This window comes from Gracilinanus agilis, chromosome 2 (genome assembly GCF_016433145.1).
Source record: "Gracilinanus agilis isolate LMUSP501 chromosome 2, AgileGrace, whole genome shotgun sequence".
In the NCBI taxonomy this organism is placed as follows: domain Eukaryota; kingdom Metazoa; phylum Chordata; class Mammalia; order Didelphimorphia; family Didelphidae; genus Gracilinanus; species Gracilinanus agilis.
Window position 1 is genome coordinate 417618873 of NC_058131.1, and position 13855 is coordinate 417632727.

Consider the following 13855-nt stretch of genomic DNA (forward strand, 5'->3'; position numbering starts at 1 on the left):
GGTAAGGAAATTGTTCCAGATGTTCCAGATTTGGATAATACAGACATGTTATATTTTTATGCAGTATGTGAACAAGTCATTTTTTGAAATACAACCAACTGCTTAAAAACTCAGCTTTGTGCTCATTGTGTGAATATGTGTTTGTATGTGTGTGTGTGTGTTATAAAGGGAAATGAATGAAATTATATACTTCTCAATAATATAACTTTATTTAGCACTTTACTAAACATGTCTGTTTCATATAAATTCTTAATTAATAGATACATTAATCATATGCTTTTACTTCCTAACGGGACCAAATTCAAGCATATAAAAATTTGTTGTGTTTTTTTTTCCCCGTGGAGATTTACCAAATAAATCTTTGGACTTTCACTCCCCATTAATTTGTTATGTAATTAGTTATGTTTATTTATTTTTAATACAACACATATGAAAATTAATTTTGTAACAGAATGCACCACATATCTGCAAATAAAAAGGACACTCTGGAGACCATCTAATCCAGCCTTTTCACTTTGCCCTTATGGAAACTTAGCTCAGCAAGGAAAGGTAACTTGATCAAATTCTCATAACGAAAATATAGGTCTCAAACCTAGATTTTCTCACCATCTACCATTTCTCTTCATGTTTCTCCTACTCCATGCCTGGCTCAGTCATGGCAATGATGATAGGGAAGAACAGTGCCTTAAACATAACAAATATAAATGTTGACTGAACTATATTGATTTTAAAGAGCAATTGGATAATACTTCAGGGAACCTAACTTAATCCTTTCCTTTTCTTAACCACATCTAAAGTATAATTATCAAATATAAATTGTGAAATATAAATTGTTAAAATGTATATTTTATAACAGAGCAGACATTGAGCAAGGTTCAGAATGAACACTTCCTGGGTGACATGAAACAAACAAAACATCAACAGAAATGATAAATTAAAGACATTCCTTTTTTTTGCCTGATGATAATGATGAACATAAAGGTGATCATCCTTCACTGCTCTGTCACCACATCATGGTGTCTTGTGAGCCGGAGTTTCTTAAGGGATAAGCCAAAAAGAAGCTAGCTCTGGGAGGTTCCAGGGAGTAGCAAAAGCTTCCAATGTGGGCGCAGCAACTGCTCTCCTTTCCAAGGACTCCTCCTGGCTAAGGGTGGAGAAGCTAGTCTCAAGAAACGTGGCCACCACATGAGAAATTTTTGTCCACAGAAACTCAATAATAAAATTAATTTACATTAACAGGCTACTACTTTAAGATTTACAAAGAATTTCTTCCCCATAACCTGTGGGTACAAATATTCCCATTTCAGAGAACATGTTGGTTTTATCCTCCTTTAAGGTATTGATTGTATGATATCACAGAAATTTCCAACAAAAATATGGTTCTCTGTGCCCTGGGACAGAGGATGCAAGACCCTCACAGGATGACACAAAAACTATTGGATATTTTTAACACTACTCCTATATAAACAAGTCTACTTTTTTTTTTCATTGAAAACAATGTTAATCTCAAAATATATAGACGCAAGAAAAAAACACCACAAATTTGATCCAATAATAAAGTGCAGGGGAGGAACTAAGCAGTGCAGTGGAAAAAGTACTGGCCCTGAAATCATGAAGACTCATCTTCTTGAGTTCAAATTTGGCTTCAGGCTCTTAATTAGCTGTTGCTGTGGGCAAGTCAATTTTGCCTCAGTTTCCTCATGTGTAAAATGAGCTGGAGAAGGAAATGGCAAACCACTCCAATATATTTGCCAAGAAAAGCCCAAATGGGATCAGGAAGAATCAGACACAGTTTAAACAACTGAACAACAAAACAGCAAAGGCAGAACACTGATGCTTAATATAGGGGATATAAACAAGATCAAATTTGAGTTAGTAAGTGTTGAGAATCAATACAGACATGTCACTCTCATTCAGTGTAGGCTTATGACAAAATGGGATGTTTTTCCATGTTGTTTGCTATATTTGAACATGAGTGCATACACTTGAGTAAGCCAGTCATTGTATGGAAAAGATTTTAATACTTGTTATATTTCTCAATGTCATTCATTTCAATAAGTTTATTATAATAAGTGGGTTTCCACCAAGCTTTCACTTGAAAAACTAAAATAACTTGAAAATGGTTATGAATAATCATTTGAATTTTTCAATAAAAGAGTCAAATTTTATTGTTAATTATCCATTGCCTTTGATTTCTAAAGTGAAATATATTTTTATAATACATATCCAATATGCGTATATTGGAATGAAAAGAAAATTTCACAAAAACAGTTGAAACAAAAAAATGGAGATATTTTAGTAGGAAATACAGTAATGCAAAACAAAAAGTCCAAATTCTGAAAAATGATCTACTGTTCCCCCTCTCCCACTGGTATTCAGAAGTACTGTAACTTATAAAGAAGAAAAGAATATTGGGTTTGCTTTGTATAGATGCTTTAGTTGCCAACATCATGAAAGCTAATAAATTACAATGACATCTTAAAAGTATACATGTAGAATAGATGAGCACATCTTTTTAGATGTAGACCACAAAGACTCAAAGAGAAACTGATGAGTCATTGGATCTTGTGAAAAAATCTCAGACCAAATGTGCTAAAAGAAAGACTAACTTCCAGGGCCAGGCTTCCTAGACTAGAGGCAAAGGGATTCAAATCCAGAGATTATAGCTACTCACTTTAGGAATGAGGCAGATGGAATTCAGGTAAAATGTCAGACTTCATTTGTCTGTAACCAAAACCAACTATGAACTAGATAAACCCATTTCTGCTGAATGGAGTTGATAAGAATTCTGAATTAGTTTCACAAAAGCCATATTCCCCCTTAGTGGTTGGTGTTGTTGGGTAGGAAGAGCACAAATCAATCAGTCCACATTTATTAAGTGTCAGGCACTATGCTAGGCACTGGAAATACAAAGTCCCATCCTCAAGAAGCTTACATTTAATGCGGAAGGGAGAACCAACACACATTTTATAGGTATACTCAGAAGACAAAAAAACAGATACAAGGTGATCTTGTTGGGAGGAAATCACTAGTAGTCAAAAGAATTAGGAAAGGACTCATGTAGAAAGTGTTATTTGACCTGAATCTTATAGAAAAACAAGGATACTAAGAAGCAGGGGTGAGGGGAAAGTGCATTCCAAGTATGATTAATAGTGCAAAGGCTCAGAGATGGGAGATTGGTTGGAATATGCAATGAATAGCAAGAAGGGCCTTTTGGCTGAACAGTAGAGTGCTTAGAGGGAGATTAACATCTAAGAAGGTTAGAAAGATAGATTGGGGAAGATAGTGAAGAGCTTTAAATGCTTGAGAAGTTCATGTATTATCTTCTCAGTAATATGAAACCACTCTTCAAAACTATGGCAGAGTACTACAAGCAATGAAATGGGTCTCAGTACCTAAGGACCAGGACAATTCATGACTTATGTTCTGAAATGTATAGGAAGAGAGATAATAGGGCCAATAGAGAACTCTAAGGCAGTTCTTAACCTTCTAGCTCAAGGGTAAATTCAAAGAAGTTTGACTATATATCAGTCAGAGAATAAGCATTTCTTGAATACTTAATACAAATCAGTTACTATTCTATGTTTGGTGTGTAAAGAAAGGCTTTTTTTCCCCCTTTCTTAGATTCCTTTGGAATACAAACCTAGTAGTGGTATTGTTGGGTCAAAGAGTATGCACAATTTTATAGCCCTGTGGGCATAGTTCCAAATTGTTCTCCAGAATGGTAGGATCAGTTCACAACTCCACCAACAGTGCTAGTGTCTGAATTTTCCCACATACCCTACAATATTTATCATTATCCTTTTATGTTATTATTAGCTAATCTCATGAGTATGTAGTGGTACCTCACAGTTGTTTTAATTTGTATTTCTCTAATAAATAGTAATTTAGAACATTTTTTCATATGACTTGAAATAGCTTTGAATTCTTTTTTTTCTGAAAACTGCCTGTCTTTAGCCTTTGGTCATTTGTCAATTGGGGAATGACTTCTAAGCTTATAGATTCAAATCTGTTCTCTACATAATGAGAAATAAAGTCTTTATCAGAGAAACTTGCCTTAAATTTTTTTCACTGTTTTCTGCTTTCCTTCTAATCATGGCTGCATTGGGTTTGTTTGTGTAGACACTTTTTAATTTGATGAAAGCAAAATTATCCATTTTATAACCCCAAATTCTCTTTATCTTGTTTGGTCATAAATTCTTCCCTTATCCATAAATCTGACTGGAAAAATATTATATGCTCCCCTAAATTGTTTGTGATATTCTCATTTAGGAAGATGGAAGAATAGAGCGTGAGATTACCTCACTTTCCAAATTCCTCCACAAATACTCAAAAATAAACCCTCACAGTCAAAAAGTGCTAAAAGTAGCAGAAATAAATCAGAGCCTAGAGTGAAGCAGGGCAGCCAAGGACAACTTGAGAGAAAGGTCTTTGATCTCTCTGTCTGCCTTCTCACTTGACTGAATTGCAGACACCCACAAGCAAATACCAGAATTAACAAGCAACAGGCTCTATGGGCTATTTGGAGCAAGCAGCCGCCTCATTTTACTGGCTTAATTTAGGAGCCTACACTCCAGTGGGAGGTATTAATGGAGTAAAAAAACAATGAGTCCTGGGAGCAGCTTCAATCTCAGCTCTAGAGATTCCAACCCACCCATAATTCTAGGGGTTGGCAACTGACCAGGGAAGAACTTTGGGGGTCCAAGCGTGCTGACTAGGCACCACTCCATCTGAGGCTGAGGCTTCAGGAGAAGAATAAGAAGAGAGCACACACTGGAAGTGAGTGCATTTGGTGAGCTGTGATGGCCCTGCTGGCTGTGGTCACTTCCATATTTGGCTACTAATTATTTTAATGAGGAAGCAAAAGAGAATGAACTATTATAGAAATAAAGAAGACCAGAATTCAAATCCAAAGGACAGTGAAATTTTAAACATACTTTTAAAACATCAAAGAAAAACATCAAATGGTCAGAAGCCCCAAAAGAGTTTTTTAAAAGAGTTCAAAAAAGTCTTTAAAAACAAAATTAGAGTGCTTGAGGAAAAATTAGATAAAAATAAAAGAACTATACAAGTAAATCAAGAAAATTATGAAAAGTCATCTAATTGGGAAAAAATATCCAAAAATTCACCAAAGAAAATAATTCATTAAAAATTAGAATTGGACAATGGGAAGCTAATGACTTCTTAAAGCAACAGGAAATAACAAAGTAAATCAAAAGAATAAAAAAAGTAGACGAGATTATGAAACAACTTCACTAGAAAACAGATCAAGGAGAGATGACATAAGAATCTCAAGCCTATTGGGAAATTATGATTGAAAAATGAGTTTAGAAACTATACTGCAAGACATTATTAGGGCAAAATTGTCTGGGAGTTTTACAACTAGAGAATAAAATAGAAATTCCATTCTACAACTACTTCCCTTAATCTATCCTTCCTTTGATCATCCTTGCTCTCCTCTTCATTTCCTTCTACTTCTACTTCCCTGTAGGGTAAGATAGATTTCTATATCAAACTTAATGTATATATTATTCCCTCTGAGCCAATTCCAACTAGAATAAGGTTCAAATACTATCTACTACCTCCCTCATCTTTACTTCCATTGTAAAAGCTCTTCCTTTCCTACTTCTTTTATGAGAGATCATTTTTCCCATTCTTCCTCTCCCTTCTTCTTTTTCCCAGTATATCCCTTTCTCATCTCTTGCTTTTATTTTTTTAAAAGCAATTATCACATTCAACTCACACTCATGCCCAACTGCCCTAATAATTATAAGGTTCTTGAGCATTACAATGAAATATGAAACACTTCACAAATTTTCACATTATTCTTGTACAGGGGCCATGCTAATCTTCCTCTGTATTATTTCAGTGTACAGTTGCCAAAGTAAGCACCCATTCCTGCTAAGGAAAAAAAAACACTAGAAAACAAAGGAACGAATTTAGATTTGCTTAAAACAATAAATAGAATTTATTTAAAACCAAAAGCAAGCATATAATGGGGACAAGCTAAAAGCCTTTCCAGTAAAATCAGAAGTGAAATAGGGATATGAATTATTACCATTACTATTCAATCCTGTACTCAAAATGCTAGGTACAGCAGTAAGACAATTATTAGTAAGTATAATAAGTAGTATAATAAGACAAAATTAGTAAGGCAAAGTAAGTAGTATTGTAAGACAAAATTAAAGGAGTACATAAAGAGGAAATAAAACTATCTTTTTCTGTGTTCACATAGAAAAATTTGAGAATCAATTAAAAACTAATTGAAATAATTGACAACTTAAAAGTTGCAGGATTTAAAATAAGTTCACACAAATAATCATCATTTCTGTACATTACCAAGAAAATCTGAGGAAAAGATAGGGAAAAGTATTTCCATTTAAAATAATTTTAGACAGTATAAAATACTTGAGTCTACCTACCAAGACAAACATAAGAACTATCTGAGTAGAGTAAGAAAATACTATTTGTACAAATAAAGGAAGATTTAAATAATTGGAGACATATTAGTTCTTTGTGTGTAGATTGAACTAATTTAATAAAAATGACAAAAGTGCCTAAATTAATTTATTTATTCAGCATCTGATCAAATTACTTTGTAGAGATCAAAAAAGTGACAAAATTTATCAGGAGGAAAAAAGATCAAGAATATCAAAGGAATGTTTTTTTTTTAAAGTGAGAAAGAAGGAAGTTTATCAATTGGTTATCTCAAACCATATTATAAAGTTGTAATTATAAAATTATTTTAGTACTGGATAAAACAAGGATTGATCAATGGAATAGATTAGGTAAACAATATACAAAAGCAAATGAGCACAGCGAGCTAGTGTTCCATAATTTCAAAGGTCCTAGCTACTTGAATAAAATCTCACTATTTGAAAAAAAATGACTGTTGGAAAATCTGGAAAATAGTCTGGCTATTTTATAGACCAATCTTCATACCATATATCATGCCCAAATGTACACATGGTTTAGGGTTAAGGGTTAAGCAAATTAGAGGAGCATAGAAGAAACAGCTTGTCAGATTTAATAACCAGATAAGAAATAGAAGGCATTACAGGAGGTAAAATGGAAAATATTAATTACACAACATTTTTGAAAATTTTTGCAACTCAAGTTAATAAATGGACAAAGGATATTGTAATGATGAAATCTCAAGAAGATGTATATCTTAATTTTAAAATCAGTTTATTAATCAACTGCTCAAGAAAATTTATACTAGCCAATGATCTCCCTCTACAGTCAGAACAGATGCCAAAAAGTGAACAGCTGGGCAGGAACTATCACAGACAGCAGAGAGCAAAGCCAAATGAGAGCAGCTGGGCAAGAGAACTGGGTCTAAGACCATGTAGTCAGAAAAGGGGACACCAGAAATTTTCTGGGCATGCCAATGTATACATCTTGTGACCTCACCATCCAGTCCTTCCCCTGGAAATCTCTGATTGGTGAATAGTCACTGAGGAGGTGGAATCAGAGACCTCAACTCTTCTCTCAGGAAGAGGTGGATCTCAGTAAAATACCAAAAAGACCCTTCCACTTCACTATTCAACATGACTACTTAGTACATGGTAGCTAGAGTTTACTGACATTTCTGACTCAAGAGAGTTCTTAAATAAATAAGCATAAATAAGGAACAGATCTCTACTCTGCCTCTAACAAAAGTCAATCCAGTGAGATACCCAGAGGTCTAGGAGTAAATTACTTTAATTTGGAAACCCAAGGTTTAAGAAAAGTTTCATGTAAAATTTACTATAGTTCAATATTAATTTTGCACTGTAAGAATGGGCAGTTTTAAAATTTTTTTTAAATTTTGAATAATATGTCCTAGTTATATATTTCATGTTCTTTCCCTCTCCCCCCAAACCCCCTAACTCCCCTTAGCCTATGCACAATTCCACTGGGTTTTACATGTATCATTGATCAAGACCTAATTCCATATCATGGATAGTTGGACTAGAGTTATCATTTAGTGTCTACATCCCCAATAATATCCCCAACAACCCATGTGTTCAAGCAGTTGTTTTTATTCTGTGCTTCTAGTCCCACAGTTTCCTCTGAATGTGGCTAGTTTTCTTTCTCATAAGTCCGTCAGCCTTGCTCTGGATCCTTGCATTGCTGCTAGTAGAGAAGTCTATTATGTTCAATTGTACCACAGTGTATCAGTCTCTGTGAACAGTGTTCTCCTGGATCTGTTCCTTTCACTCTGCATCAATTCCTGGAGGTCATTCCAGTTCACATGGAATTCCTCCAGTTCTTTATTCCTTTGTGCACAATAGTATTCCATCACCAACAGACACCACAATTTGTTCAGCCACTCCCCAATCGAAGGACATTCTCTCATTTTCCAATTTTTGGCCAAGACAAAGAGTGTGGCTAAGGAATGGGCAGTTTTTGGAGCAAGAAATCCAAGTTGCAAATAGTTAGATGAAAAAAAATGCTCTAAAACCACTAATAATCAAAGAAATACACATTAAAACAAACTTCACATTCATCAGATTAACTAAGTTGAGAAAAAATGACAAATGCCAGAGGAAAACCCGTGCTTTAATGTACTGTTGGTGGAGCTAGAAAGCAATTTGGAACTATGGTCAAAAGACCACGAAACTGTGAGTATCATTTGACCCAATAATACTGCCACTATGAATATATCCCGAAGAGATTAAAGAAATAGGAAAATTGCTCATATGCTCAATAAAATTTATTAGCTGCCCCTTTTGTGGTGGCAAAGAACTGAAAATAAAAGGAATCAGCATCAATTGAGAAATGGTTGAACAAGTTATGATAAACAAAAGTGATAGAAAACTTTTGTGTTATAACAAAATTATTTATATGATAACAAGAATAGTATAAAGATAATCAACTTTGGTAGACAATGATTCTGATTAACAATTGACAATTCCAAGGATTCATGATGAAACATGTTATCTAACTTTGGATAAAGAACTGATGGATTCTGAATGCAGAGGGGAGCATATATTTTTCTCTTTTTTTGACATGGCAAATACTGGAATTTGTTTTACATTATACATATATATATATGTATACATATATATATATTTATGTATTACATTTATATATAATGCTTTGTTTTTTCTTGACTTCTCAAGGGATGGGAAAGAGGTAAATTTTGAAACTAAAAATAAAATTGTGAGGGAAGAAAATATGATAATCAGGAAACATTTATTCAGTACCTGCTATGTGCTACGTACTGTTCTAAGCACTGAAGATACAAAGAAAAATAGTCTCTGCCTTAATTGGTCTTACAACCTGCTGGGAGAAAAACGTCACATAGAAAAAAGCTATAAATGTGGGGAGGGGGAATGGTGGGTACGTGGCAGTACAAGAGGTTGGGGGTTGGGTCAGAGAAGTCCCATAATACTGTACCTAGGCAGTAAATGAGATATAATGTCTGTCCTGAGATCCTTCAAAAAATTGAGACTTTGGAACTTAGAGCTTCACCCTCCAATCAGAGAGGCAAGCGGCAGCCATGAAGTGTGAGTAACCAAGCTTATTGGATCTTGTAGGATAATAAGTTTTCCCAACTATGTGCTTCTTGGAATTGGTTGAGTCATTAAATTAAATTTAATTAAAGTAATAAAATACAGCCAGAAGGGAAATGACATGTCTATCCTGGACTCCCTATTCCAATGAGGGGAGGAGAGATATGGAACTATAGTTAGTAGGGATAGACAGAGCAAGTGAGGTGCTCTTTTGTTTTGTTTAGGATGGGAGAGGTCTGAGACAAGTGTATTTATAGGCAGTCTGGAAGGAGTCAATACAATAAGTAGGGACAGTGAAGATTCAAGAGTAAGTCAGAATGTCAGGAAAGGTAATCTGCTACCGGAGATGGGTTCATGTTTAGGATTTGCCTTGGTGAGATCAGAAAGCTCTATTTACCTAAAACATATGTGAAGGAATAGATAGTTAGAAGAACAGGTTTGAATGATGTAAAAGCAAGAAAATTTTAAAAAGGGGAGTTCTTAGAGAATAAACAATATTTTTCAGGAAATATGACACTGAGAAAGGGGCAGGTAACATTTGGTGAACCCGAAAAAAGAAAAGAAATATCTGGAAATAGTGGTAAGGTGAGGAGAAAGTGAATCAGTTAAACAGGCATAAAGATTGCCTTGCTACAGCAAGGGCCTAGTTGAGATTATGTCACAAATTTGTAAGGGACCCAGAATACAGTTTATTCATGGTTTTCTCAAGTTCTATCCAGTAGCATATGAATAGGAGTGAAGGAATCAGATGGTTGGAGCAATTCATGATTGAGGTTTGACAAGGCATGTTTGGTGATAGGAAAAGTAGTCAAATGGTTCAAGTTTTATGAAGTTCAAATGAGGTAAGGTATGTTGAGGGCTTCACAGTCTTTAAAGGGTTAATTATATGTCAATTACTATTATTATTTACTATTACTATTTATAATGAGGCTGACATTCTATGACACTTTTATTTTTTTTAACCCTTACCTTCCATCGTGTAATCAATACTATATATTGGTCCCAAGGCAAAAGAGTGGTAAGGGCTAGGCAATGGAGGTCAAGTGGCTTGCCCAGGATTACACAACTAGGAAGTGTCTGAGGCCAGATTTGAATCCAAGACTTCCCATCTTTGGGCCTGGCTCTCAATCCATGGAGCCACCTAGCTGCCCCCTCTATGACACTTTTAAAGGCATTGGAGAAGCATGAGGAAAGACTTTTCAGTATATTAGATCTACTAGAAATTCTGGTCTAAAGCTATGTTGGTTGATGGATCCCTTACAGATTGTCTGTCAAGTACACAGGTCATAGAATATAACAGCAAAGAGGCTTCTGAGCCTGGGAGGACAGAAGCACTCATCACTTAGACATGTCAGAAAAATTATAGTGCTACTAGCATTTCTGGCTACTTCAGGAAATTTGTCACATCATAATGCCCCTCAACAACAATTACAACTATAATAACAAAAACAATAATATTAATGGGGCTTCAAAAGCTGCAAATTACTCAAGCTTTCAAGGACTTGCTTACCTGTATGTCTCATATGTATCATTAGCTTTTACAGGTCCCAACAAATTCTGGGCATATTACAGACTAATTTCAAAGTGGTTTGAAAACATTTTTATACTAGGGGAGTTATGGTCAACAGACAAGTGCTATATTTTTCAGCAGAGTATTCAATGACAGAAAGGTTAATTATTCCTTCCACAAATTAGAGTTCTTGGCTCTGAAAAGAGCTTGTCACTGAAGATGATGAACTGACTTATATTCTGACAAGCCCAAAGTGAGATGCCACCAAGAGATGGGTGCTGGCCAATTATGAATTCAGTGTGTATAACTAGCCAGAGAAGAATAACATAAACATAAGCACATTGATATAGATCTAGAGAATCCTAAACCAGGCTGAGCTCCATGAAAGGAGTGAATGTGATATGGGACATCCAAGTAGTAGCAGAGAATCTAGGACTTTCTCTAAAGAGTATAGTATCAAAAGAAGTAAAGATTTGAGTACTTATCAAGTCCCCTCTGCACTGGTTGTCTAGTAAGTACAACAGAAGTTTGAAAGCCTATAATAAACTAATTTTTAGTTTAATTTAGTTATTTTTTAGTTAATTTAGTTTTTTAATTAATTTAGTTTAATAGTCTATTATAAATAATAGACTAGAGAAAAGTGCAGTAGAGGAAGAAGGAGATTGATAGGAAGGAGAAAGGTATGGAGAAAGAGAGGGAAAAGGAGAGGAGAGGGGGGAAGTAAGAGGGAGATGGAGATAAAGAAAGAGAGAGAGAAAGAGAGAGAGAGAGAAAGAGAGAGAGAAAGAGATAGAGAGAAAGAGAGAAGACAGAGAGAGAGAGAGAGAGAGAGAGACAGAGACAGAGACAGAGACAGAGAGAGACAGAGAGAGAGAGATGACCCTTGGGGTCATAAATTTAGCTCTTCAGAAGGTACCCTGGTATGAAAATAATGGAAACTGGGATTAAAGAATGCTATACACAACTATTATAAGACCTACATGAGATATGAGACTACAACAACCAAAAAGCATTTATTCAATGTCTTCTGTTTTTCAAGCACCATACTAGGCACTGGGGAAACACGAACAAAAATGAGACAGCCAGAAAGATATATACTGGGAACTAAAATGGTAGAGTAAGGGATGTTCAGCTTAACTAAAACCTCCAAATGCACAAAAATATAAAATAAAATACCTCAAAATAAAGGAAAGCTGGTGGTGTATGTCTCACTGGAATGAGAGGGGAGAATAGCCCAGTGAATGCTACATGGGGGAGCTTGCAGAGCACACATCCATGCAACTCCTACTTGATGCCAAGTGGCTCGAGGCAACAAGACAACAGAGTGGAGGAGCAGCCCAACATGTACCTGCTTCCATGTGGCCTGAGGTAACAAAAAGGCAGAGTGGGGAGCAGCCCAATGTGCTGCCAAACAGAATGAGGCAATAAAACTGGCAAGGACAGGGAGAGTAGCTCAATGCCAGTCCTACTCACTTCTACATAACCTGAGGTAATAAAGGGGAAGAACAAGAAATAGGCCAACACAGGAGACAGTAGGGAAACTGAAAGCATGGTGAGAGGAATCCTGCTAGAAAAAACCTGCTACAAGCCTCCCCACAAGGAGCCATCCAGTTCACCCTGGAAGTACACACTGAAGGACCCAAAGACATCCAGATCTACCTCACACACTAGAGAAAACTAAACTGCTCCCTCTGCCCAGGAGAAGAGCAGAACCTCAACAGATAAACAAGGTAATGAGGGAGGGAAATAATAACTAGAAAAATGAACAAAAAGATAAAGAAAAAAACCAAACCTTAGAAATTATTTTAATGGCAAGGAAAGTCAAAAATATAAGCTCAAAAAGGACAACAATAGCAAAAAAGGAAACATGAGAAGCCCCAAAGGAAAGTGTGAAAGGATTCTGGTATCCAAAAGAAGCCCTGGAAGAACTTTAAAAGAATTTTAAAAAACAAATAATAAGAGAATTGATAGAAAAACTCAATAATTGGGAAAAATTAACTTAAAAAGTCGACTCTGTAAAAACTGGAATAGACCAAAAGGAGATTGAAACACAAAAATACTCTGAAGAAAACAACTTCCTAAAGAATAGATTGGACCAAATGGAAATGGAATAAAAAAAAACCTGTTGAAAACAACCTTTAAAGAGTAGGATTGGCCTAGTAGAAAAAGAAATGCAAACAAACTCAAGGAAGAAAATAATTCCCTAAAAAAATGGAATTGGATTAAATAGAAGCTAATGAATCCATAAGACATCAGTAACCTGTAAGACAAAATCAGAGGAATGAAAAATATAAAATACCTCACTGAAAAAACAATTGACCTGGAAATTAGATCCAGAAAAAATAATCTAAGAATCACTGGAATACCTGAAAACAATGATCCAAAACCACAAAACAAAATAAAACAAGAAAACTTGGATACCACATTACAAGAAATTGTCAAGGAAAACTGCCCTGATATTCTTGAAAAAGAGGGGGAAATAGAAATTAAGAGAATCATCTGATCAATTCCTGAAATAGACCCCAAAATAAAATGCCTCACAATTATAATAGTCCAATTTCAGAACTTCCAGAGCAAGGAAAAAGTACTAAAAGCTGCCAGAAAGAAACAATTAAAATGAGATTAGCCAGAGTGAGGATTACAGAAAACCTAGACACTATTACACTAAAAAACTGGAAGTCATAGAATATGATATCCCAAAAGGCAAAGGATCTAGGACTACAACCAAGAATTGTATACCCAGCAAAACTAAGCATAATCTTCCAGAGGGGAAAAAATTAGCCCTTAACAAAATAGAGGAATTTCAGACTTCCCTGACCAAAAAAACAGATCTGAAAAGAAAAGT

At 35.2% G+C, this 13855-nt stretch overlaps 1 pseudogene; it reads right to left on the reverse strand.

The window, feature by feature from the left end:
* Positions 1–5791: 5791 nt before the first annotated feature.
* On the reverse strand, positions 5792–5890 carry LOC123238414 (annotated as a pseudogene).
* Positions 5891–13855: the final 7965 nt, after the last annotated feature.